We start from the raw sequence: 24817 nt of genomic DNA on the forward strand, positions 1-24817 counted from the left end.
ACGCATCATGGGGATGATAAACTTCATTGGAAAGTTCATTCCTAACTTGTCAGCCAAGACTGCCTGTCTGCAAGACCTGCTACATAAAACAAACGAGTTTGCATGGACAGAAAGACATGAACAAGAGTGGATGAACCTTAAAACAGTGCTGACAACCACACCTTTACTCGCCTTTTTTGACCCAACAAAGAGAATCAAAGTGTCAACAGATGCATCAAAAGATGGCCTAGGCGCGGTCTTGCTACAAGCAGAGGGTGAAGATTGGAAGCCTGTTGCCTATGCCTCCAGGTCTATGACTGACTCTGAGTGTCGATACGCCCAGATTGAAAAGGAATGTCTAGGCTTGGTAATTGGACTAGAAAAGTTCCATGGCTACATATATGGACTTCCCACATTCACAGTTGAGACAGACCACTGCCCACTGGCTGCCATCATAAAAATAAATCTGAATGAGATGTCTCCAAGGATTCAACGACTCATGATGAAGCTGCAAAGATATGACTTTGAACTGATCTACACACCAGGCAAACACATAGTGTTAGCAGATGCACTATCCCAAGCACCCACAATGAGTCATGTGAGCTCTACTGAGGAAGACGTGGATGTTCATGTGAGTATGGTCACTGCTGCGCTGCCCGTGTCAGACACAAAATCAAAGCAAATAGCAGAAGAAACAGTAAAAGATACAATGTTACAAACAGTAATAGAGAACATTCATCATGGTTGGCCAAAAGGTTCCTGTCCAAAGTACTATCACATCAGGTCAGAGTTGAGTGTCGCAAGTGGACTATTACTAAAACAGAACAGAATAGTCATTCCACAGGCTTTACGTCAAGACCTGCTCAAAAGGATTCATGAGGGACACCTCAGAATTGAAAAATGCAAAAGGAGAGCAAGAGACACTGTTTATTGGCCTGGCATAAATAAGGACATTGAGAACATGATAGGCATATGTGAGACATGTGAGGAACACCAAAACAAACAAGCAAAGGAACCAATGATAGTGGCTGACTTACCAACAGCACCATGGCAAAAGGTTGGTATGGACCTCTTTCATTTGAATGGTAAAGACTATCTAATAGTGATTGACTACTATTCTAACTATCCTGAGATGGCGCTGCTCTCAAGCACATCAGCAAGCAGTGTCATAATGCATGTTAAATCCATCTTCGCCAGACATGGAATTCCCAGGATTGCCGTTAGCGACAATGGTCCGTGCTTCAACTGTAAGGGGGGCAACAGTTTGCAGCACATTATGACTTTCAACACATCACATCCAGTCCTCTGTATGCTCAGTCGAATGGTAAGGCAGAGAAAGGTGTTCAAGTTCTCAAACAGCTACTGAAGAAAACAACAGAAAGCAAGTCTGATCCTTATCTCGCCCTGCTGAGCTACCGAGCCTCCCCTTTAGACTGTGGTTCTTCACCTGCTGAGCTCCTAATGGGTCGCAAGTTGCGCACCACACTACCCTGCTGTGCAAAAGAAAAGCAGAGTAAGAAACTAAGACAGAGACTTCAACTGTTAAAGCTGAAACAGAAATCACACTATGACAAGTCATCCAAAACTCTGAAACCATTGACAAGGGATGATGTTGTCAGGATTGAGGATCCAAATGCATGGAACAGGAAAGCTACAGTTCTTGAGGAAGTAGGACCAAGGTCATACACTGTTAGAACTGAGGAAGGACAGATTCTCAGGAGGAACCACCGTTCCCTCCTCAAAACACAAGAAACTATCCAAGAGCAAATCGATGACAATGCCGCAACTGAATCTTGTGACTCACCACCAGAGCAATCTAACACAAACACATCAGACTTACCTGTGCTGAGAAGATCCACACGTGAAGGAAAAAAAAGCCTGATAGACTTAATCTTTGAGTACAAAGAAAACTTTAATAAAAGAATGAAAAGCTTTGAGTTCATAAAGTAAAGCTTTGAAAATGTGTTGACTGTTGTGAAGATGTTTATGTCGTTATGATTGATTGATATTGATTTTGTTTAACCTCTAAGGAAGTGGGATGTAATGATCAGTAACATGTCATTCTAGAATGGTACACTAGGTGGAGCTGTATGTTTAGTAGGTGGGCTACCCAGAAGGCAGTAGTCAAGATGGATGCCTGTACACTAGTCCACATGGCTGAATAAATGACTAGCTCAAGCTAGCTGTTCATAATGAAAATGTCTATTTATTTATGAACATAACAGTATTCAGGTACTAATTTTTTAGGTTTGTCTTTCTCTGTGATCTACACACCAGTTACAGGTGATAAACGGTACCTAGTTGATACGATCCCAGGGCTGTACCATCGCTGCTGTGAAGCAGTTGTGAGGAGGTGAGCTAGTGTGGCTTGGGGATAATTTTCTCTATGATTTGTCCTTCCTCTATAGGAAAACTCCCCAAGCTCTATACAATAGCTTCCCACACAATGATTGACGGGATTGGAATATGTCAGAGTGGAGGAACTAACCTATATCATCCATGGTGCTATGTGTTGGTGCTTTGATGTGCATCCTTTAATGTACAACGGGGGAAAAATTGGGTTGCTTTGCGCCTCCTGTTAGTGCCCTGCGTGTGGCTCCGCTAACGCCTCATGCGAAGTTCAGCGGGAGCTTAGCAGTGGCGGTAGCTGGTAGCGCCCCACGGTGCTGCGCCTCCAGCGATGATGTCATCACCATGTGCAGCACCCCACTCGCGCCCCAGCCACATGTGAAGGAAGCAGCCATAGAACCTATTCAGAAAAAGACACCATTCTATGAAAGAATTCTGGCTTTATTAAAACAGGACAAACTGGGTCTGGAAATCTAGAAACCGAACGATGAAATAGCTGTGGTAGCATTCTGGCTATAGAGAGAAGATAGTTGTTGATACTGAATCAATAACCTTATTGAAACAGAAGGTTAAAGGCTCCTGACAGTCTGAACCTTTGGGAACAAGACAATAGTTCACCCTGTATAAGGTGTTCTAATATACACCTCGTAAAGAAGCACATAAAAGTAACAAACATCTTCCTTCATAAAAATGATACCAAGTAAAGCGCACCTGCTGTTACACCGTTTTTATGATAACCTTAGAACACCTAGAGGAGAGACGTGGTTCTGTAGTGCTACCAGCTGAGGTGACTGTAAGAATTGCAGGGGTCAGCAGAAAAATGACTAGAGATAATTAGCTTACATCAGCAGAAAACCTTAAAGGAAATACCACTGGAAAAGGGTGAGGAGTTGCAGAATTCTGGGGGAGTTTTCCAGACCCTCATAATATCCGGAATGTTACAGTCTAGCTAAACTTATTAAAAGTGCTATCTGGAGGACGGTAACATTTTCAGGTTGTTCCTTTCCTTTAGCGAGAGATAGTCCGGACCGTTAGACCCAATTAAGCAGCTTTAGGATTCGGCTACCTCAAACTTTAGTTGAAAGTGAACATCTGAGGAATACGCCTGATCCGGGGTAGCCCTAAAGGGGCTAGGACTAGTAATTATCCCTTCACGCAAACTTCAATTGCGCCCCCTGAACTATCACCTGATGATATGTCCGACAGGGTCAGGGTGGTGTTTTTGTGGCCGCGGCAGCGCAAATTAGCTTACATCAGCAGAAAACCTTAAAGGAAATACCACTGGAAAAGGGTATAAATATTGAACTTTCAAATGGCCTTTTTTTTGGGTCGCCTGCCAGCACCTGCCCCCTCTTGCCTCCTCATGTGGGGTGCCGGCCACAATTGGTCAGTCTGGCACGCCACTTGAGTGCCGGGCTGTTTTCCCAGCACCTCGCTCCCCGGTGGTCCAGCAGGGTCCTGGTGCACGCTGCACTAGGCTCCTCCCCTTTAATCAGGGGAGGGAGGCCTGTAATAACATGCTGCTACGTGCTGACGTGTGGCGCTGTTGCATGTAGTGCTGTGATATTGAATGGTAGTGCCCCAGGAAGGACGGGGAGCGCTTCCAGTAGAGCCCCACCTCCTGCTTGGTGCGCTACCGCTGAATTTATGGCGCGGGGGCGCAAACTTTTTTGAGGCCCTAAAATTAGCGCCCCAGTGAAGTTAGCGCCCCGGTGCAGTTAGCACCCCAAAGGAGGCGTGACCAAATTTTCCCCCAACAACTTTAGCATAAAGAGCACTAACAAAGATATTTAAAAATGAGTATGTCTCCAGCAGCGTTACTTGCAGGCCGAGAAGGGGATAACAAAGAATAAGTGAGATTGAGGAAATAATGCAGGATAGGGCTCAAGAATCATCCAAGGAATGAGGTCTGTAATATACACTAAAGATATACACTATCCCATCTACACTACTTTCTGTGCCACTTAACTTAGTGTTGTCAGCAAACCTGGATATACGGCTCTCTATTCTTTCATCTAAGTCATTGATAAATATAATGAAAAGTTGAGACCCCAGTGCAGATCCCTGGGGGACACCACTAGTCACATTCTGCCAGTTATACTGCATACCCATCATCTCTACTCTCTGTCTCCTACCTCCTAACCAATTCCCTAACCATGTCAATAGATTGCCTCCAATTCTGTGTGATTTCATTTTTGTTAACAGTCTCCTGTGAGGAACCTTATTGAATGCCTTCTGGAAGTCCATATAAATAACATCCATAGACACTCCCTTATCTACCATGCTAGTAACTTCCTCAAAAAATTCAATTAGGTTAGTTAGACATGACTTACCCTTTACAAATCCATGCTGGCTCTCTGTGATCAGTTCATACTTGTCCAATTGCTCAATCACTATGGGATGACAATCAGACAGGTTCTATAAAGGGTATTTGAGCACTGCCCAGGAACTGAAGAAAAAAGTTTTCTCCAATTAGTGTAGAAAAGTGATGTAGTGCAACAATTGCCTCAAAAGCCAAGAATCAATTTGATTCAACTGGACACAATTTAAAACCAAATCACTGTAAGGCTAAGTTTAATCAGTTTATCTATATATAGTTAGATTTATGCTGGAGTGGCCTTGAAAAACCAAAGGAAGACTAAAGACTTCGGTTGGAACCTTGCTTGCTGACAAGTATAATTGCAGAAGAAATGTAATTTTAATGATGATAACTTAGGTTTTCCACTGCAAAAGCATATGGCATGATATACTCTCCCAGTTTAATAGGGAAATAGCAGCTGGTGTCTTCAGATTACAAAAGCCGCTTAATTTACAGAAATAGCATTTCAAGCAGCATTATTAAATTAACACCTTCTCCACTAGACATTGGATTTTTCTTTATTTTGTTTGGTTCTTATTGACAATTGGCATTTGTGAAATCCGTCTTGGATGGTAACGTAAAACTGTTGTGGAAAAGAAAATTGGGCAGAGTATGAAGTGGGCGGCCGATTCATTATCCCCCATTTTGCACCACCGCCCAAGACAAATTTAACCCCCAATATGTCCCCTAACCATTCAGCAACAATTTTGCACAATTAATCAATTCACTTAAAATAGTGCAGAGACAAGATTAAACTTCTTACATTCTTTACCCACCTAGTGACGCTCTGTAGGCAATGACACTAAGAGTATGTCAAGCTTTGAATGTCCCAGTTATAGGAGTAGAAAAGCAGAGCGCCAGCTGTGCATATTAGGCTGCAGTTCTATTGCTTTGGTGCAAACTCAAATCAGTGTGAGATATCTCCCAAGCATTGGATCAGTTTCCATATGTCTGCTGATGACACTAAGCTCTTTGACTCCACCATTTCCCGCAATCCCATGACTACCTCTGTGCTGTCATGCTGCCCGTCTGACATCAAATTGTGGATGAGTCAAAATTTCTTCCAGTAGAAAGACTGGAGTCATTGGCCGCAATTTCACCTACTGAGGTGGTTCCGGTGCGACCAGGGTCAGCGATGGGGTGCGACCCCGCTGTGAAAATAATTTTATGTTGATTGGGCTTGTTAAGCCCGCCCAGTGTGTTTCCCGGCCAAGTGAAGGAAGCGGGTCTGATGACGCCACTTGATGACACGTCATCAGCTGTGTTCCTTAAAGAGTCCACACGCAATTTGTTTTTGACAGTTCTGTTCAGTGATCTACAGCATTGAGATGTTGCAAACACTGACAAACACGACACAGAGGTGCATGTCTGCACCCAGGCTCTCCCATGACTCCTTCCCTATGCTTAGGGAGGGAGTCACAGCACACAGGGAGGCCCTCTCCCTTCCCAGGAAATCAACGCAGCCTGGTTGCATATTGCACAGGAGGCACAGGAGTAGATCATGAAACGTTACTGCAAAGCTACACTCAATCTCATCCTGCTGTGCCACTTATCACATCCCCATCACTCTGCCTTCCCTACCCTACTCCTGCACATTCTTACTCACACTAACTTACCTCCACCCATCCCTCTCTATCTACATTATCACATCCCCATCTCACTAGCCACCCCTCACACTCACCCTCATCCTAGCCCAATCATACCAACTAACAATACACAGGGTAGGAGCTTGGGTGTTTTAGTCAGTGTTCAAGTGAAGTTTCTGTTAAAGTGCTGTCAAACATTGAAATCCTTATTTTCAACACATTGGGGGAGAAATTATTGGGTACGGTAGCTTAGTGGTTATGTTACTGGACTAGTAATCCGGAGGTCTGGACTAATAATCCAGAGACGTGAGTTCAAATCCCACTACGGCAGCTGGGGAATTTCAATGCAGTTAATTAAATAAATCTGGGATTAAAAAAAACTAGTATCAGTAATGGTGACCATGAAACTATTGAATTGTCAGAAAAACCCATCTGGTTCACTAATGTCCTTTAGGGAACGAAATCAGCTGTCTTACCTGGTCTGGCCTATATGTGACTCCAGTCCCAACAGACTCTTAACTGGCCTCTGAAATGGCCTAGCAAGCCATTCAGTTGTACTACAAAGTCAGCACTGTGGGAGTAACTTCACCACAAAGACTGCAACAGTTCAATAAGGCGGTTGACCACCACCTTCTCAAGAGCAATTTGGGGTGGGCAATAAATGTCGGCCTTACCAGCGACGCCCACATTTCTGAACGAATAAATTAAAAAAAAATTGGTATAGCCCCGGGAAAAGTTGAAAAATTAGCACCAGCCACTAATAATTCTCGTCTCCCGCAAAATTCAGTTCTAGTATTCCAGGAGGGAAGTGGAGTGCTAAATCAAGCGCTAACCACTTCTCTTAAGGCGCTAAAGTGTGTGAGAGGGGCGGTAGTGACAGAGTGCTGAAGAATGTGCAGTACAGTGCTACCGGCATCAGAAGCTCCTTCCCTCGCTTAAAGGGAAGGGCCAATGATGGTTTGCAACATTCTTCTTCTTAGTTCTGTGGGGCCAGGGGACCTGCGCAACTTCCATTACAGCTCCAATCACTCTGAGAGTGGAGGGCTTAGGCATCGCGCAGCAATGAGGCTTCAAAAACTTTCAGCAGGCACCAGACTGGTGCGAAGAATAAAGTTTGGCCTATCTGACCACCACTGCCTTTAATTATCACTCTCCAAGCGGCCACCCAAGGTGACAACGCAGGGGGCGGGAGAAAATTTCACATCCGAGGCGGTAATGGGGCACTGTGCACTTGATGACATCACGATCTATAGGGTGCTAGAGACCGAGGCGGTAAGTGTTAGCGGCAGCGCAAAATTGCCAGGGAAGTTCGCAGGTGTCGCTGAATTGACTATGCCCGGTCGGTAAACCCTTAGCACCCCATTACCATCCCCTGCAGGCGCTAATGGGAGGCTCAAAGCAGCTGAATTTCTAGATCTTTGCGTTCTTGGACAGATTTGTGTGCACATTTGGAAGTGGCTTAGTGAGTTGCAGTGAATGGTGCGACATAACGGTACTCCTCGCAATGGCGATGAGTGTGAAAGGAATGGCTTGGTCATTGTAGGGATGCTTTATGGTGTTGGTGTGGTGTGGTGCCAACCTGGCGCATCATGTAACAGCCAGAGTGTACAGCGTCAAGTGAAGTAAATCTGGCCATGGTGGGCAGCAATGTGCTTGGGTGCTGATGCCCTGTGTTCTGTGCAGCACCAGCTGATTGCAGAGAAAGTTGGTGTTGTTGTTGGTGCTGCTGGTGTGCCTGGTGCTGCTGGTGTTGGAGTTCATCGTAGTGGGATTCTGAGGACCAAGGTGAAAAATCTAAAGGTGAACTTAAAATACTACTTAATTGCCTCCTAACAATCTCTCTAATGAAGTAAATTGCCTCCCCCGCCACTTGGTGTCGGGTCTGTTCAGCGATGACAGACCCGACATCTGGGAGACTAGTGTAGAGGTGGGTTGACAGCGGATTCCCTACCTGCAGTCAAAAAAAAATTTCTCAGCCAACCCACCACCAAACACATCCGCTGACCCCCCGAAAAATTCCCCCAATTGTTTTAGCCCATGGATTTCTTTGTGTCGAAGATTGAAATGATCCGTCTAAATGGCTCTCATTATACCTCCCCTTTCTAGCTCCCTCCTGCTTCCAACCTCCTCCTAGTTTTCTATCATTCTATCTCTGATACCCTGTTGCCTCCTGCCTTCCTTAAGTTAATCTCTTCCATGAGACCTACCTTCTCCTCCCTGAATCCTCATCATAAACTCTGCTCCCCTATCACTGAGTCCATTTTTCTGCCAGCTACTCACTCACAGTGATACAGATCATGTAAGATCCCTGTTCAATACAGAGTGGAGCTTCAAATCCCACATCCTGGCTGAGATTTTCCAGGGGCTCAATGGATGCGATTGGTGGCGGGTTGGGTGGGAAAGTGTTTTTTTTCCCCCAGTGGGTCGGGAGCCCACTGTGAACCTGCCGCCACGCGCCTTTCCCAAAGTCTGGTCTGTCAGCGCTAAGCAAACCCAACACGCAGCTGCGGGGGACTCAATTCAGGTAAGTATGACCTTGTTTAGAGATCATTAAGAATACATTTGAGCTCACCTTTTGATTTTACGTGCTCACCCACGGGGTCCACGCTGGACCACATCTATCAAGCTGAGGCGGGAGTACAGAGGCCATTGAATCAGCTGTTGAGTTGACAGCTTCAAATGTAAAGTAAAAGCTCCCGCCTTACAGAGATATCTTCCCTCAGCCACAAGCATTTCCTCACTGCATTTCTACAACAGATTCACCATGCTGCAAATCTTTACACAAGTCTCCATCCAGTTTGACATCATTACCCCTCTCACCATTGACAGATCGCCCCTGTCATCTCTATTCACCTGCCATCTATTCCATCAGCATAGATGCCCTTTATACTCTCTCACCTTTGTCCTCAGAATCCCGCAACGATCAGACACAACACCAGCAGCAGATTTATTTCACTTGACGCTGTACACCCTGGCTGCCACATGATGTGCTAGGTTGGCACCAACCCACACCAGCACCATAATTTCAATTTTTATTTGTCACATAACCAAATACAACAAGTGAAATCCAGTCAGTGAAATGCTTTTTTCTTAACGAGCCGAGCGCACCAAGCAGCAAAGGACACTTAGCTGCTGGTACGCACAAAGCCCGCAAGGACGGCAGCCATCTTCATCGGCGCCATCACAATTGGGTCCGCTCTCGCCTCGCTCCGCCTTTCCCGCACTCCTGCCCGAAAAAGCAACCCTACAATGCCCAAGCCATTCCTTTCACACTCACCACCATTGCGGGGGGTACCGTTATGTCTCACCATTCACTGCAACTCACTAAGTCACTTCCAAAGGTGCACACAAATCTGTCCAAGAATGCAAAGTATTGAAAATAAAGGTTTCAATGTTTGACACCACATTAACAGAAACTTTACTTGAACATTGCATAAAACATCCAAGTGGCTACCCTTGTGTGCTGCTAGTTGGTATGATTGCAGTAGGATGATGGTGGGTGTGAGGGGTGGCTAGTGAGATGGGGATGTGATAATATAGATAGCGAGGGATGGGTGAGGGTGTAAGATAAGTTGGTGTAAGTAAGGATGTGCAGGAGTAGGGTAGAGAAGGCAGAGTGATGGGGATGTGATGAGTGGCACAGCAGGATGAGGTTGAGTGTGGCTTTGTACTAACGTTTCGTGATCTACTGAGATCATTGAAAGGTTTGCACCACTGCAGCCAGGTCCTCCTGACCACATCCCTGCTTGTGCCCTCCTCTGCAATGTGCAACCATGATGTGTTGATCTCCTGGGGAGGTCTCTTCTGCCCATGGGAAGGGAAGAGGACCTCCCTGCATGCTGTGACTCATGGAGGGAGTCATGGGAGAGCCTGGGTGCAGCCCTGTGCCTCTGTGCAGTTATTGTCAGTGTTTGCAGCACCTCAATGCTGTAGAACACTGACAGCACAAATGTCAAATTAAAGTTGGCCATGGTCCCTTTAAGGAAACCGGCTGATGACGCATCATCAAATGATGTCATCAGACCCGCTTCCTCTAATTGGCCCGGGAAATGCCATCAAGCGCCATCAAGGGAAATTCATTTTACAAAGCATGCTGGAGCCAGCAGTGGGGTCGGGACCTGCCACCGACGTCACCCACCATGGACCCACTGAGTTAAGTAAAATCTCGGCCCCTATCTATCACCAAGACTACTTACCTTTATCTCCACTGTATCGCCCACAACAACAACAAATAGCATTTCTATAGCACCTTTAACATGGTGAAATGTCCCAAGGCGCTTCACAGGAGCATTGTAAAACAAAATTTGATACCGAACCACATAAGGAGATACAGGAAACTCTGTGGTATCCGGCACCTATGGGACCGGGATGGTGCCGGTGATTAAAAATTCCGGATAACGGAGAGGTATACCTACCAAGGTACGAGAGCCCCATTACAGAACCACAAGTGCTGGAGCCCCTATTACACAGCCACGGGTACTGGAGCCCCGGTTGCATGGCCACAGGTACTGGAGCCCTGGTTACATGGCCACAGATCCAGGAGTCCCTGTTACATGGCCACAGATCCAGGAATCCTGGTTTCACGGCCACAGGTGCAGGAACCCTGGTTACACGGCCACAGATCCAGGAGTCCCTGTTACACGGCCACAGGTGCAGGAGTCTCTGTTACACGGCCACAGATCCAGGAGTCCCTGTTACACGGCCACAGGTGCAGGAGCCCCGGTTACACGGCACTTGTGCAGGAGCCCCAGTTACATGGCCACAGATCCAGGAGTCCCTGTTACACGGCCACAGGTGCAGGAACCCTGGTTACACGGCCACAGATCCAGGAGTCCCTGTTACATGGCCACAGATCCAGGAGTCCCGGTTACACGGCCACAGGTGCAGGAACCCTGGTTACACGCCCACAGATCCAGGAGTCCCTGTTACACGGCCACAGATGCAGGAGTCCCTGTTACACGGCCACAGATCCAGGAGTCCCTGTTACACGGCCACAGGTGCAGGAACCCCAGTTATACACCCACAGATCCAGGAGTCCCGGTTACATCCCACAGGTGCAGGAGTCCCTGTTACATGGCCACAGGTACAGGAGTCCCTATCACACGGCCACAAGTGCTGGAGCCCCGGTTACACGGCCACAAGTGCTGGAGCCCGGTTACACGGCCACAGGTGCTGGAGCCCCGGTTACACGGCCACAGGTGCTGGGACCCCGGTTACATGGCCACAAGTGCTGGAGCCCCGGTTTCATGGCCACAGATCCAGGAGCCCCGGTTACATGGCCACAGATCCAGGAGCCCCGGTTACACGGCCACAGGTGCAGGAACTCCGGTTACATGGCCACAGGTACAGGAGCCCCGGTTATATGGCCACAGATCCAGGAGTCCTGGTTACACGGCCACAGGTACAAGAGCCCCGGTTACACGGCCACAGGTACAGGAACTCCGGTTACATGGCCACAAGTACAGGAGCCCCGGTTACACGGCCACAGGTGCAGGTACCCCGGTTACATGGCTACTTGTGCAGAAGTCCCAGTTACACGGCCACAGATCCAGGAGCCCCGGTTACACGGCCACAGGTGCTGGAGCCCCGGTTACATGGCCACAGGTGCTGGAGCCTCGGTTATATGGCCACAAGTACAGGGGACCCAGTTACACGGCCACAGGTACAGGGGACCCGGATACACGGCCAGAAGTGCTGGAGCCCCGGTTACACGGCCACAGGTGCTGGAGCCCTGGTTACACAGCCACAGGCGCTGGAGCCCTGGTTATATGGCCACAGGTACAGGAGTCCCGGTTACACGGCCACAAGTGCTGGAGCCCCGGTTACACAGCCACAGATCCAGGAGTAACAACAGAAAATGCTGGAAAAACTCAGCAGGTCAGGCAACATCCGTGGAGAGAAATTTGAGTTGATGTTTCGGGTTGAACCCTTCTTCAAAACTGGAAAGAAAAGAAACTAGATCGAAGGCAGGGCTGCGATCGGACAAAAGAATAAAAGAAACAAAAGAAGTAAAAGAGATTAGAAGCTAGACGAGATGGTAATAGGCTGGGATTAGGTGTAAAGTGTACTGGCAGGGCAAAAGATAGCTGCCAGGTGTGAGAGAGAAACAAGAGGAAAGGGGGGGGGGGGGGAAGGAGTGGAACAATTACAAGAGAAAATGAAATGGGGGCCGAGCTTATGATCTGAAATTGTTGAACTCAATATTGAGTCCGGAAGGCTGCAGAGTGCCTAGTCGGAAGATGAGGTGCTGTTCCTCGAGTTTACGTTGAGCTTCCGTGGAACAATACAAGAGGCCAAGGACGGTGAGGTCCGAGTGGGAATGGAGCGGTGAATTAAAATGACAGGCGACCGGAAGCTCGGGGTCACCCTTACGGACTGAACGGAGGTGTTCCACAAAGCAGTCACCCAATCTGCGTTTGGTCTCCCCAATGTAGAGGAGACCACATCGTGAGCAGCGAATACAGTATACTAGATTGCGAGAAGTACAAGTAAATCGCTGTTTCACCTGGAAGGGGTGTTTGGGGCCCTGGACAGTGGGAAGGGGGGAGGTATAAGGGCAGGTGTTACATCTCCTCCGCTTGCACAGGAAGGTGCCAGGCGAAGGGGAAGGGCTGTTTGGGGTGATAGAGGAGTGGACTAGGGTGTCTCGGAGGGAGCGGTCCCTGCGGAATGCTGAAAGGGGAGGGGAAGATACGTTTGGTGGTGGGATCACTTTGGAGGTAGCGGAAATGCCGGAGGATGATCCGTTGAATGTGGAGGCTGGTGGGGTGAAAGGTGAGGACAAGGGGAACCCTATCATGGTTCCGGGAGGGAGGGGCAGGGGTGAGGGCAGAAGTGCGGGAGATAGAACTGACATGGTCGAGGGCAGTGTCAACCACGGTAGAGGGGAATCCTCGGTTGCGGAAAAAATTTCTCTCCACGGACGTTGCCTGACCTGCTGAGTTTTTCCAGCATTTTCTGTTGTTATTTCGGATTTCCAACATCTGCAGTATTTTGCTATTGCAGATCCAGGAGCCTCTGTTCCACGGCCACAGGTGCAGGAACCCTGGTTACACGGCCACTTGTGCAGGAGTCCCGGTTACACAGCCACAAGTGCTGGAGCCCCGGTTACATGGCCACAGGTACAGGGGACCCGGTTACACATCCAGAGGTGCAGGAGCCATGGTTACACGGCAAAAGGTATGCGAACCTCAGTTACACAGCCACAAATATACAGTAAAACTTACCTTTTGGTTCCTGAACCTACTCCTGAATTTTGCCGGTTATTAGAGAATTCCGGATAATTAGGTGCTGTTTAAACGAGAGTTTACTGTATTAGGACAGCTGACCAAAAGCTTGGACAAAGAGGTAGGTTTTAAGGAGCATCTTAAAGGAGGGGAGAGAGGTAGAGAGCCAGAGAGGTTTGGGAGGGAATTCCAGAGCTTACGGCCTAGGCAGCTGAATTGGAGGAGCGCAGAGATCTTGAAGGTTTATAGGGCTGGAGGAGGCTGCAGAGATAGGGAGGGGCAAGGCCATGGAGGGATTTTAAAACAAGGATGAGAATTTTAACCTGAGGTGTTGCCAGACCGGGAGCCAATTTAGATCAGCGAGCACAGGGGTGATGGTTGAATGGGACTTGGTGCAAGTTAGGACACGGGCAGCAGACTTTTGGATGAACTCAAGTTTATGTAGGGTGCAAGATGGGAGGCCAGCCAAGAGAGAAAGTCAAGTCTAGAGGTAAAATAGGCATGGCTGAGGGTTTCAGCTGCAGATGAGTTGAGGCAGGGCTGGAGTCGGGCGATCTTACAGAGGTGGAAATAGGCGGTCTTGGTGATTCAGCGGTTGGATGTGTGGTTGGATGCTCATCTCAGTGTGAAATACGACACCAAGGTTGCGATTGATGTGGTTCAGCCTCAGACAGTTGCCACGGAGATGGATGAAGTCGATGGCTAAGGAACGGACTTTGTGGCAGGAATCGAAGACAATAGCATCAGCCTTACCAATATTTAGTTGGAGGAAATTTCTGCTCATCCAGTACTGGAGGTTGGACAAGCAGTGTGATGAATCAGAGACAGTGGCGAGGTTGAGAGAGGTGTTGGTGAGGTAGAGCTGGGAGTCGTCAGCGTACATGTGGAAACTGACATTGTGTTTTTGGATGATGTCGCCTAGGGTCAGCATGTTAATGAAAAATAGGAGGAGGCCAAGGATAGATCGGGAGTGGGACGAGAAGCTATTGCAAGTGATGCTTTGACTATGACTGAATAGATAAGAATGGAACCAGGTGAGGGCAGTCCCACACAGCTGGATGACAGAGAAGAGGCGTTGGAGGAGGATGGTGTCTTCAACCATGTCACAGGTCGAGAAGGATGAGGAGGGATCGTTTACCTTGGTCACAGTCACATAGGATGTCATTTGTGACTTCGATAAGGGACGTTTTAGTACTGTGGCAGGGGCGAAAACCTGATTGGAGGGATTCAAACATGGAATTGCGGGAAAGATGGGCATGGATTTAGGGAGTGACAACACGTTCAAGGACATTGGAGAGGAAAGGAAGGTTGAAGATGGGGGTGGAAGCTTGAAAGGACAGAGGGGTCAAGGGTGGGGTTTTGAGGAAAGGGGTGATGATGGCAGATTTGAAGGGGAGGAGGCCAGTACTTGAGAGAGGGAACCATTAACAATATCACCTAACATGGGACCCAGGAAGGGAAGTTGGGTGGTCAGCAATTTGGTTTGAATAGGGTTGAGGGAGCAGGAGGTGTATCTCATGGTCATGATGAGCTCAGAGAGGGCATGATGAGCTGAGAGGGCAGGAGAGAAACAAGAGAAAGGTGTGACCTCATGGCTAGGGTAGGGGGGGACCTTAGCTGAAGTTTTGCCCAGTGGGCTAGGGGAAGGGAGGAAAGCAGCGGAGACAGCTGAACGGATGGTCTCAATCTTAGTGACAAAGAAGTCCATGAGCTCCTCGCACTTGTTATTGGAGGTGAGGGTGGAGGAGGCAGGGAGTTTAAGAAGATGGTTTGTAGTGGAGAAGAGAAGCCAGGGGTTAACTTTGCATTCCAGGATAATCCTGGAATTGTGAGCAGTTTTGGCAGAGGAGCACAGGACCCGATAGTGCTTTATGTGGTCCAGCCAGATCAGGTGATGAATGGTTAAACTCAGCACAGCGAGAGCGGCGGGGATAAACTAAATAATTAATATAACTATAAATAATAATTTAATTAAAAACTTTAACAAACTAAATAAGCAAAAAAATAAAGTCTAGAGATGGCAGGGCAGGCTGTGTTGGGATTGTACTATGTGGGAGTTTGTGGACAGCGAGACTGTCCCGGATTCCCACATCTGCAGGAAATGTCTGCCTTCAGTCACTCCACTCAGAGTCATTGAGCTGGAGTGCGAGTTAGAGACACTCCAAAACAAAAGGAAGGGGGAGGTTTTTCTGGATAGTTTTATCCAGAATACAGTCACACCTCAGCAGAAAGCACAGGTTCAGGAAGGGGAGGGTGTGACTGCTAGGGAGAAGGGTAGCAGGGATTTAGGAGAGGTTGAGAAGGAAGTCCCACAGACACTGGTCCTGTCCAACAGGTACAATGTACTCGCTACCTGTGAGGACAAGGAGAAAGACTGCGGAGAGGACAGCCACAATGCAGACCAAGGCACCATGGCTCAGAAGGCTGTCCAAGGGAGGGAAGAGCAGAATAAAAATGTGTTAGTGATGGGGGATTCTATAATTAGGGGCATAGATAGCCTCCTCTGCAGCCAAGAACGAGAATCCTGAAGGGTGTGTTGTCTACCAGGGTAAGGGATATCTCGAGGCGGCTGGAGTGGAATTTGGAAAGGGAGGGGGTAAATCCAATTGTCGTGGTCCATGTCTGAACAAATGACTTAGGTAGAAACAGAGAGGAGTATCAGGAGTTGGGAGCAAAATTAAAAAGCGGGACCTCGAGGGTAATAATCAATGGATTACTGCCCGAGCCATGTGCAAAGTGGCATAGAAACAGTAAGATCAGGAGAATTAATGTGGCTAAAGGTTTGGTGTGGGAAAGAGGGGTTCCTTTTCATGGGACACTGGCACCAGTAATGGGACAGAAAGGAGCTGTACCGATGGGATGGGTTACACCTGAACCAAGATGGGACCAGTGTCCTAGCGGAAAGGGTAAATAGGGAGATGGCAAAGGCTTTAAACTAGTAAGATGGGGCGAGGGATCTACAAGGAATGAAACCTTACTAAATATAAACAAAACAGGAAAGGAGAGCACAGAAAAGATTAAAGTGAGGGAGGGCATTGATGGCCAGGGATTAAATAGAGTTTAAAAAGATAGTTAAAAATAAAGTGCGAGGAACTGCTATTAAAAATGAAGCCATGGTGTGGAGATGCCGGTGTTGGACTGGGGTGGACAAATGTAAGAAGTCACACAACACCAGGTTATACTCCAACAGTTTTATTTCCAATCACAAGCTTTCGGAGTGCTGCTCCTTCATCAGGTGAAGTGGAGAGATGCCTATAGACACAGATTATATAGTCAGAGAATAATGCCAGATGATTACAGGTAATCTTTCTAACTGCCATTTATCACACCTCGGCAGAGAGATAATCACAGCAATCAAAGGTGTGAATGGTGTCCAAACAGGTCAGTCAGGAAAACATTACATCAAAGAACAATGAGGTGGGGTCACAAGGGGTAAAATGTTGCAGATGCTGGGGTCTGTATGAAAAACAAAAAACAGACAAAAAACATTTTCTTTGCTGGAAATCACAGCAGGTCCGGCCGCATCTGTGTAGAGAGAACAAGCCAACGACGACTCGAGTCTGGATGACCCTACGACAGGTGGGGTTACATGTAGCGTGACATGAACCCAAGATCCCGGTTGAGGCCGTCCTCATGAGTGCGGAACTTGGCTATCAGTTTCTGCTCTACGATTTTGCGTTGTTGTGTGTCTCGAAGGCTGCCTTGGAGAATGCTTACCCGAAGATCGGAGGCTGAATGTCCTTGACTGCTGAAGTGTTCCCCGACTGGGAGGGAACACTCCTGCCTGGCAATTGTTGCGCGGTGTCCGTTCATCCGTTGTCGCAGTGTCTGCATGGTCTCGCCGATGTACCATGCTCCGGGGCATCCTTTCCTGCAACGTATGAGGTAGACAACATTGGCCGAGTCACATGTGTATGTACCATGTACCTGGTGGTACCATCATCACACGTATGGACACCACCCACCAGGTACATGGTACATACTCATTTGACTCGGCCAACGTTGTCTACCTCATACGTTGCAGGAAAGGATGCCCCGGAGCATGGTACATCGGTGAGACCATGCAGACACTGTGGCAATGGATGAACGGACACCGCGCAACAATTGCCAGGCAGGAGTGTTCCCTCCCAGTCGGGGAACACTTCAGCAGTCATGGAGCCTCCGATCTTCGGGTAAGCATTCTCCAAGGCGGCCTTCGAGACACACGACAACGCAAAATCGTAGAGCAGAAACTGATAGCCAAGTTCTGCACTCATGAGGATGGCCTCAACCGGGATCTTGGGTTCATGTCACGTTACATGTAACCCCACCTGACGTAGGGTCATCCAGACTCGAGTCGTCGTTGGCTTGTTCTCTCTACACAGATGCGGCCGGACCTGCTGTGATTTCCAGCAAAGAAAATGTTTTTGACTGTTTTTTGTTTTTCATACAGACCCCAGCATCTGCAACATTTGACCCCTTGTGACCCCACCTCATTGTTCTTTGATGTAATGTTTTCCTGACTGACCTGTTTGGACACCATTCACACCTTTGATTGCTGTGATTATCTCTCTGCCGAGGTGTGATAAATGGCAGTTAGAAAGATTACCTGTAATCATCTGGCATTATTCTCTGACTATATAATCTGTGTCTACAGGCATCTCTCCAAAAGCTTGTGATTTCAAATAAAACTGTTGGAGTATAACCTGGTGTTCTGTGACTTCTTACATTAAAAATTAATTAATCTGTCTCTACAGCAATGCACACAGTGTCCGTAATAAAACAAGGGAGCTGGAGGCAATCATGCATTGTGAGGAACCAGACATCATCAGGATTACTGAGACATGGCTACAGAAAAATCAGGACTGGGAATTAAACATTGCAGGGTATAACATATTTAGAAAAGATAGAGAAGGTAAAAGGGGAGGTGGAGTAGCTGTACTTAATGGGATAACATAATGGCAGTAGAAAAAAGTGATGCAGATATCAGCAAGGCAGAAATAGAATCCACATGGATAGAGATAAAAGATAATAAAGGATTAATCACACTAATAGGGTAGTCTACAGACCACCTAATAGTGGAAGGGAGGTGGAGGAAAAATATGCAGACAAATTAGGGAAATGAGTAAAAAACATAGAATAATAATCATGGGGGATTTCAACTACCCTGATACAGGAAACTTTGTGATATCCGGCATCGACGGGACCGAGCTGTTGCCGATCTATCAGAACTGCCGGACAGATCAGCGCTAATGCTGAAGCATACGGAGGTTTTCAGCTCCGTATCTGGCAACAAACACTGTTGCTTAGCAACAGCTTCTAAACAGTCGGCCTGTACCTTGGAAGCGTCTCTGTAGCTTAGCAACAGCTTCAGAGAGACTTTGCAGAGCCTGACTGTTGAAGAAAAAGCCACGAGAAGAAAAAAAACCTAACAAAACGGCTCCTGATTTCTGCCGGTGGATCGAGGTTTCCGGACATACAACCTGCAGATAAACCAAAGGTTCCTGTATTAATTGGACAGAAGAGGTAGGTAAAGGGGATAAGAGAATGGAGTTCCTACAATGTGTACAGGATTCCTTTCTAACCCAATATGTAAAAAGCCCAACAATGGAGGATTCGCTATTGGATCTAGTAATGGGGAATGAACCAGAGCAGACAAGAGAAATAAAAGTAGTGGAACATCTAGGCAATAGTGACCATAATATAATACGTTTTAAAGATAATAATTGAGAAGGACATAGGTATGACAAAGATCAGGGTAATAGGTTGGAGAAAAGCTGATTTTGAGGGGCTGAGAATAGAACTTGGGAAAAATAAATGGACAACAGTATTGGCAAACAATGATGTAGAACAGCAATGGGAAACATTTAAAACAATGTTCAACAGAGTCCAGCAAAAATATATTCTGCTAATAAACAAGAACAAGGTAAACGCTAATGAGGCACCATGGATGAATAAACCGTAAGGGAATATTAAGGGTAAGGAAAGAGGCATACATTAAGTACATGGACAGCAAGGGAGAGCATGATAAGGGAGAAGATGAAGGGATTAGGAGAGAAGTCAAAAAAACAATTTGCAAGGCAAAGATCAACGATGAAGTTAAATTATCAAGGAACATAAACATAATAGTAACATATTTTACAGGCACATAAATAAAAAAAGGCAGGTCGGGATGGGAATAGGGCCACTAAGTGATGGAGAGGATAATACCACAGGAAACAATAGAGATGGCAGAAATATTAAATAATTACTTTGCTTCAATATTTACCAGGGAAATAGAACAGGTGAACATGACATCGGATGATGAGATTCATAATGAGTTAACTACATTTAAAATAAAATGAGGAGATATACTAAATAAACTAATGAAACTTATAGAGGATAAACCCCTGGTCCAGATGGATTACATCAGCGCATTTTAAAAGAATCTAGGGAAGAGATAGCAGAGTCATTACTACAAATATTTAATAATTCATTAGAAAAAGGTGTCATGCCAGAGGACTGGCAGATAGCTAAAGTAATACCTATACTTAAGAAGGGAGATAGACCATGTCCAGAGAACTATAAGCCAGCCAGCTTAACATCGGTGGTAGGAAAAATAATGGAATACCTACTAAAGGAGAAAATAGAAGAACATCGAGAAAAAAAAATAGAATAATAAATAGTCAGAATGGATTTCAAAAGGGAAAGCCTTGCTTGACCATCCTAATTGAATTTTTTGAAGAGGTAACAGAGAGAGTAGACAAGGTTAATGCAGTAGATGTAGTTTATCTAGATTTTCAAAAGGCCTTCGATAAGGTACCACATAAAAGACTAATGAATAAGGTCAGAGAATGCGGAGTCAGGGGAGAAGTAGCAGAACAGATAGCTAGCTGGCTTCAAGACAGAAAGCAGAGAGTAGGGGTAAAGGGTAGCTATTCACAGTGGCAGAAGGTGGGAAGTGGTGTTCCACAAGGATTAGTGCTGGGACCACTGTTGTTCACAATTTATATTAACGATTTAGATCTTGGAGTCAAAAACACAATTTCTAAATTTGCGGGTGACACCAAATTGGGGGGGAAAGCCAATACTGAGGAGGACTGCAACAAATTACAAGAATACATTAATAAACTTGCAGAATGGGCATATAATTGTCAAATGAAGTTCAACACAGATAAATGTGAGGTATTACATTTTGGTAAGAAAAATAGGGAGGTCACATATTACTTGGAAAATAAGGGGGAAAAATTCAGTTGGTAGCGCCACCCGTTAGCACCTTAAGAGGGCACTAAGTGGAGCGCAAACCAACTAGCGCCCAGGCGCAGCGATATCTGCGCCTCTTGCGAAATTGACCGGACATTTTGCGGCGGCACTAAACACTACCGCCACAATCTCCTGCACCAGCAGATCGTGACGTCAGTCGAGTGCGCAACGCCCCGGTAGCACCCCGGACTGGAAATTGAGTGGCGCCCCCTGCCTTAACGCCTGCCGCTAGCAACGACAAGTTGATGGGAGCGTTTTGCAGTCGGGAGGGGACTGGGGGAGCGCTATTTAAAGGCGACCGCTTCCTGCCTTTTTTTGTTGGTGACATTTTTGCACCATGCATTCTGAGAGAGAGAGACTTCTGGAGAGATTCTACACTGTGTGAAGGAGTTTTGCATACTGAGCAGCACTTTGCAGGTTCATTTTGATTTGGCCTTCCTTGTATCTATTTAGAAGAGACTGTGGGGGCTGCACTCTGAGCTCTTTCCCTGGGTCTCTCCATTGTTCTTTCCAGCAGATTTGATGTACAGGTCTCTCCAGGCCGAGACTCAAGGCTGCAATGAACAGGATGTAGCTGGAGACCAAGATAAACCCTCCCCTTTAAGATAAAAACAGAAAATGCTGGAGAAACTCAGCAGGTCAAGCAGCACCTGTGAAGAGAGAAACAGAGTTAACATTTCAGGTCGATGACCATTCATCACAACTCCCCTTTAAGAATTGGCCGATGCCAGTGTGTCTGTGTTCCATTGCTGACTGACATCACATGAGCTTCGCCAGCGCTGTGAGTTAGCGCCTCGCTCCTTGGCCTTTGCACCTTAAGACAGATGTGAAGCGCCTGCTTTAGCGCTCCAATCACCTCCGGGGCGATAAAAGCCAAGTTTTCAGTCAGAGGCGATAATTAGCGCCAGGTGCTAATCTTTGCGCCCGGCCGATAATTGCGCCCCAAATGGGGCGATACCGAATTTCTCCCCCTAAGAATCTAAATGGGGTAAAGGAACAAAGGGATCTTGGAGTACAAATAAACAAATCACTAAAAGTATCGACACAGGTTAACAAGGCCATAAACAAAGCAAACGAAGCACTGGGGTTTATTTCTAGAGGGATAGAGTTGAAAAGTAGTGAAGTTATGCTAAACTTGTATCGAACCCTAGTTAGACCACACTTGGAGTACTATGTGCAATTCTGGTCGCCATATTATAAAAACGATATGGAGGCACTGGAGAGGGTGCAGAGAAGATTTACAAGGATGATACCAGAAATGTGCGGGTACATCCATCAGGAAAGGATGAACAGGCTGGGTCTCTTTTCTCTTGAAAAGAGAAGGCTGAGGGGTGATCTAATAGAGGTCTTTAAAATCATGAAAGGTTTTGATAGAGTAGATAGAGTGTTTCCACTTGTGGGGAAGAGCAAAACTAGAGGCCATCAATGTAAGATAATAACCAAAAAATCAAATAGGGAATTCAGAAGAAACTTCTTTACCCAGATAGTGGTGAGAATGTGGAACTCGATACCACAGGGAGTGGTTGAAGTGAATAGTATAGATGCATTTAAGAGGCGATTAGATAAGCATATGAGGAAGAAGGGATTAGAGGGTTATGCTGCTAGAGTTAGATGAGGAAAGATGGGAGGAGGCTCGAGTGGAGCATAAACACCGGCATGGACTGGTTGGGCCAAATGGCCTGTTTCTGTGCTGTATATCCTATGTAATCCTATGTAGTTGTCCACCATAGACATTCAAGTTTGCATCCCTCGCACTTAAGGAAGTGGAGATGAGGCCCATACCAGGGGGAATGACCAGGATGAGAGAGAGTAATGGTTTTAATGGAGACAAGGACATCAAAGGTGGAGGTGAGGGTGTGATTGAGCAGATCGGTAGCTGCAGAAAAGTCGTGGTGAATGGAGGGTCAAAGGCTACAGTTGGGAATTTTAAAGTGCAATTGTAGGTGATTTGCGGGAGAGTTTTTTCCAGGGGCGGACACAGAAGGAAGAGGGTTTGGGAGGGGGGAGGGGGAAGTGGGTGGAGAGTGGTACAAGGAAAAAATCAGAGATGGCCCTATCTGTGATTGACATGGTGGGATTTGCAAGGCCACGTGAGATGCCTAGGTCAAGGGGGTGGCCGTGAATATCAGTAGGGGATTTTATATGGAGGGAGAGATTTAGGGGGATAAGAGGGCAGTAAACTCAGAGGAGAGAGAGCATGATGAGTTGAGATGGAATTTGAAATCACCAAGGTTGAGAAGTCACTTGATGCAGAGGCTGAGGGAGGAAAGCAGTGAAGATATTTCAGTGAGAAACTTGTCATGGTGCTTGGGTGGGCAGTAGAGAACAAGGATTTAAATAAGAGGCGAAATGGGTGAAACAAGGTGAGATGCTGAAAGGAGGAGAAGGTGCCAGAGGAGTAGGAGGACAGACCAAGGTGTGATTTGGTGAAAAGGGCTGCACCGCCACAGCGGCCGTTTGGGCGGGGCAAGTGGTGGAAGGTATAGCCAGGCAGGGAAGCTTCATTAAGGGGAAGGTGTCATCACCCCTCAGCCAGATTTCTGTCAATGCCATGATGTCGATGCAATCATCCACAAAAAGCTCATGGATGGCAAGAACCTTCTGGAGGGAGATGTGGAGAGAGGCAGTAAGAACCGATCTGCTGGCAGAGTCCACGAGGTCAGCAGTGGGAGGGGTGAGTGGGACAGGGAAGAGGTTGGCAAGATTAGCCCCCAGTGGGTACACTCGGCACGATGGTCAGCGAGAGAGTAGGATGTGTTCCCTCCTGATTCTACAATCCTTCCATCCTCCCTCTCTGCCCTTCTGTGCATCTCCCTGCCTCCTTTTGCTCCATCAGTAGTGACACAGCCTTCAGTTGTCACAGCCTACTCTGTGAAAATCCCTTCCTGAACCCCTTCACTTCTCCACTTCTCTATTCACTTGTTAAAAATCTTTTCACAATCCTTCATTTTGACCATGCTTTCGGTCACCTCTTGTAACTCAATGGCTTGGTGTCCATTCCTTTACTCTTTTTAATATTTTTTCTCCCCTCTTTGTAAAGCACAGTGGGATGTTTTCTACATTGCAGGTGTTATATAATTGTTGTTGTGCTATGCTGCTACTTGACGCACAGCAAAAAACACTTTGCAAAAGTGACAGGATAATTGCAAGTTCATCACTTGCATGGAACTCTGCTCATTGGCCTCTGACTGCCAGTGAAATTTCTAATGTCAGAAAAGAGCTGACACCATAGTTGGCCATTTTTTACTGTTAGAAAAGTAGGGGTGGTTCAGCAGATCATCTAAATACATTTTAACTTAAGTGTAAAAGTATATTTAAGTCAACCTTGGGCATATGCCCCAGCCTTCAAAAATTAATTGCTGATATAGTCACAAACCAGGGCATCATTAATGTTGGAAATAACCTTTTATTCAGAAGCTATGACTATTGCAGTGATTTTGTTTTTCATTTTCAACATGCTATTGATTATTTGGTGCAATTTAATCTTGAATAATCTAGGCAGTTTTAGGAAGTGGATCTAGTACATGTAAAACACAAATCTAGTCAACCTTCAGCACTTGGTTTATACAATATTTTCTCAGTTGTTTATTGATTTTTTCACTTCTGGATGGACTCCAGGTGTTTCTGGCAGGACATCTAAAGTACAACCAACATTCAGTCTTAATATGCTATAAATTGGCAATAGGACTTTCTAAAGAACAATATTAGGATTTTTTGCATTGTAAGCAAATGTGTTTTATTTAGTTCCATGTTACCCAAGCAATAATCAAACTTTAAGCAGTTTACTAGCTTTGTAAAGTATTTTTGTTGAACACTAGGTAATAACAAGCTACATTCTTATATGGATTAGTTCAATTGTGCCCTTGTTTCAATCTTTCTAATTCATTTTCACTTACATGTACTTTACGTGTTATATTGGACACTTTCTACTGATTGTTGGCACTTTGTGAAATCGGTGCATCCACAGAATAGATGTGTTCACTCCCCGGAAGGTCTCGGGGCTACAGTCTTGTGCGACTCATTATTGGCTAAGGAAATAGCAGAGTGTTATTGTAAATGTAATTAAGTTTATTCTTTCCCACTCTTCTATGTGAATA

Source organism: Somniosus microcephalus, chromosome 9 (genome assembly GCF_052327205.1).
Source record: "Somniosus microcephalus isolate GS21.2 chromosome 9, FLI_Smic_1.0, whole genome shotgun sequence".
NCBI classification, from domain to species: Eukaryota; Metazoa; Chordata; class Chondrichthyes; order Squaliformes; family Somniosidae; genus Somniosus; species Somniosus microcephalus.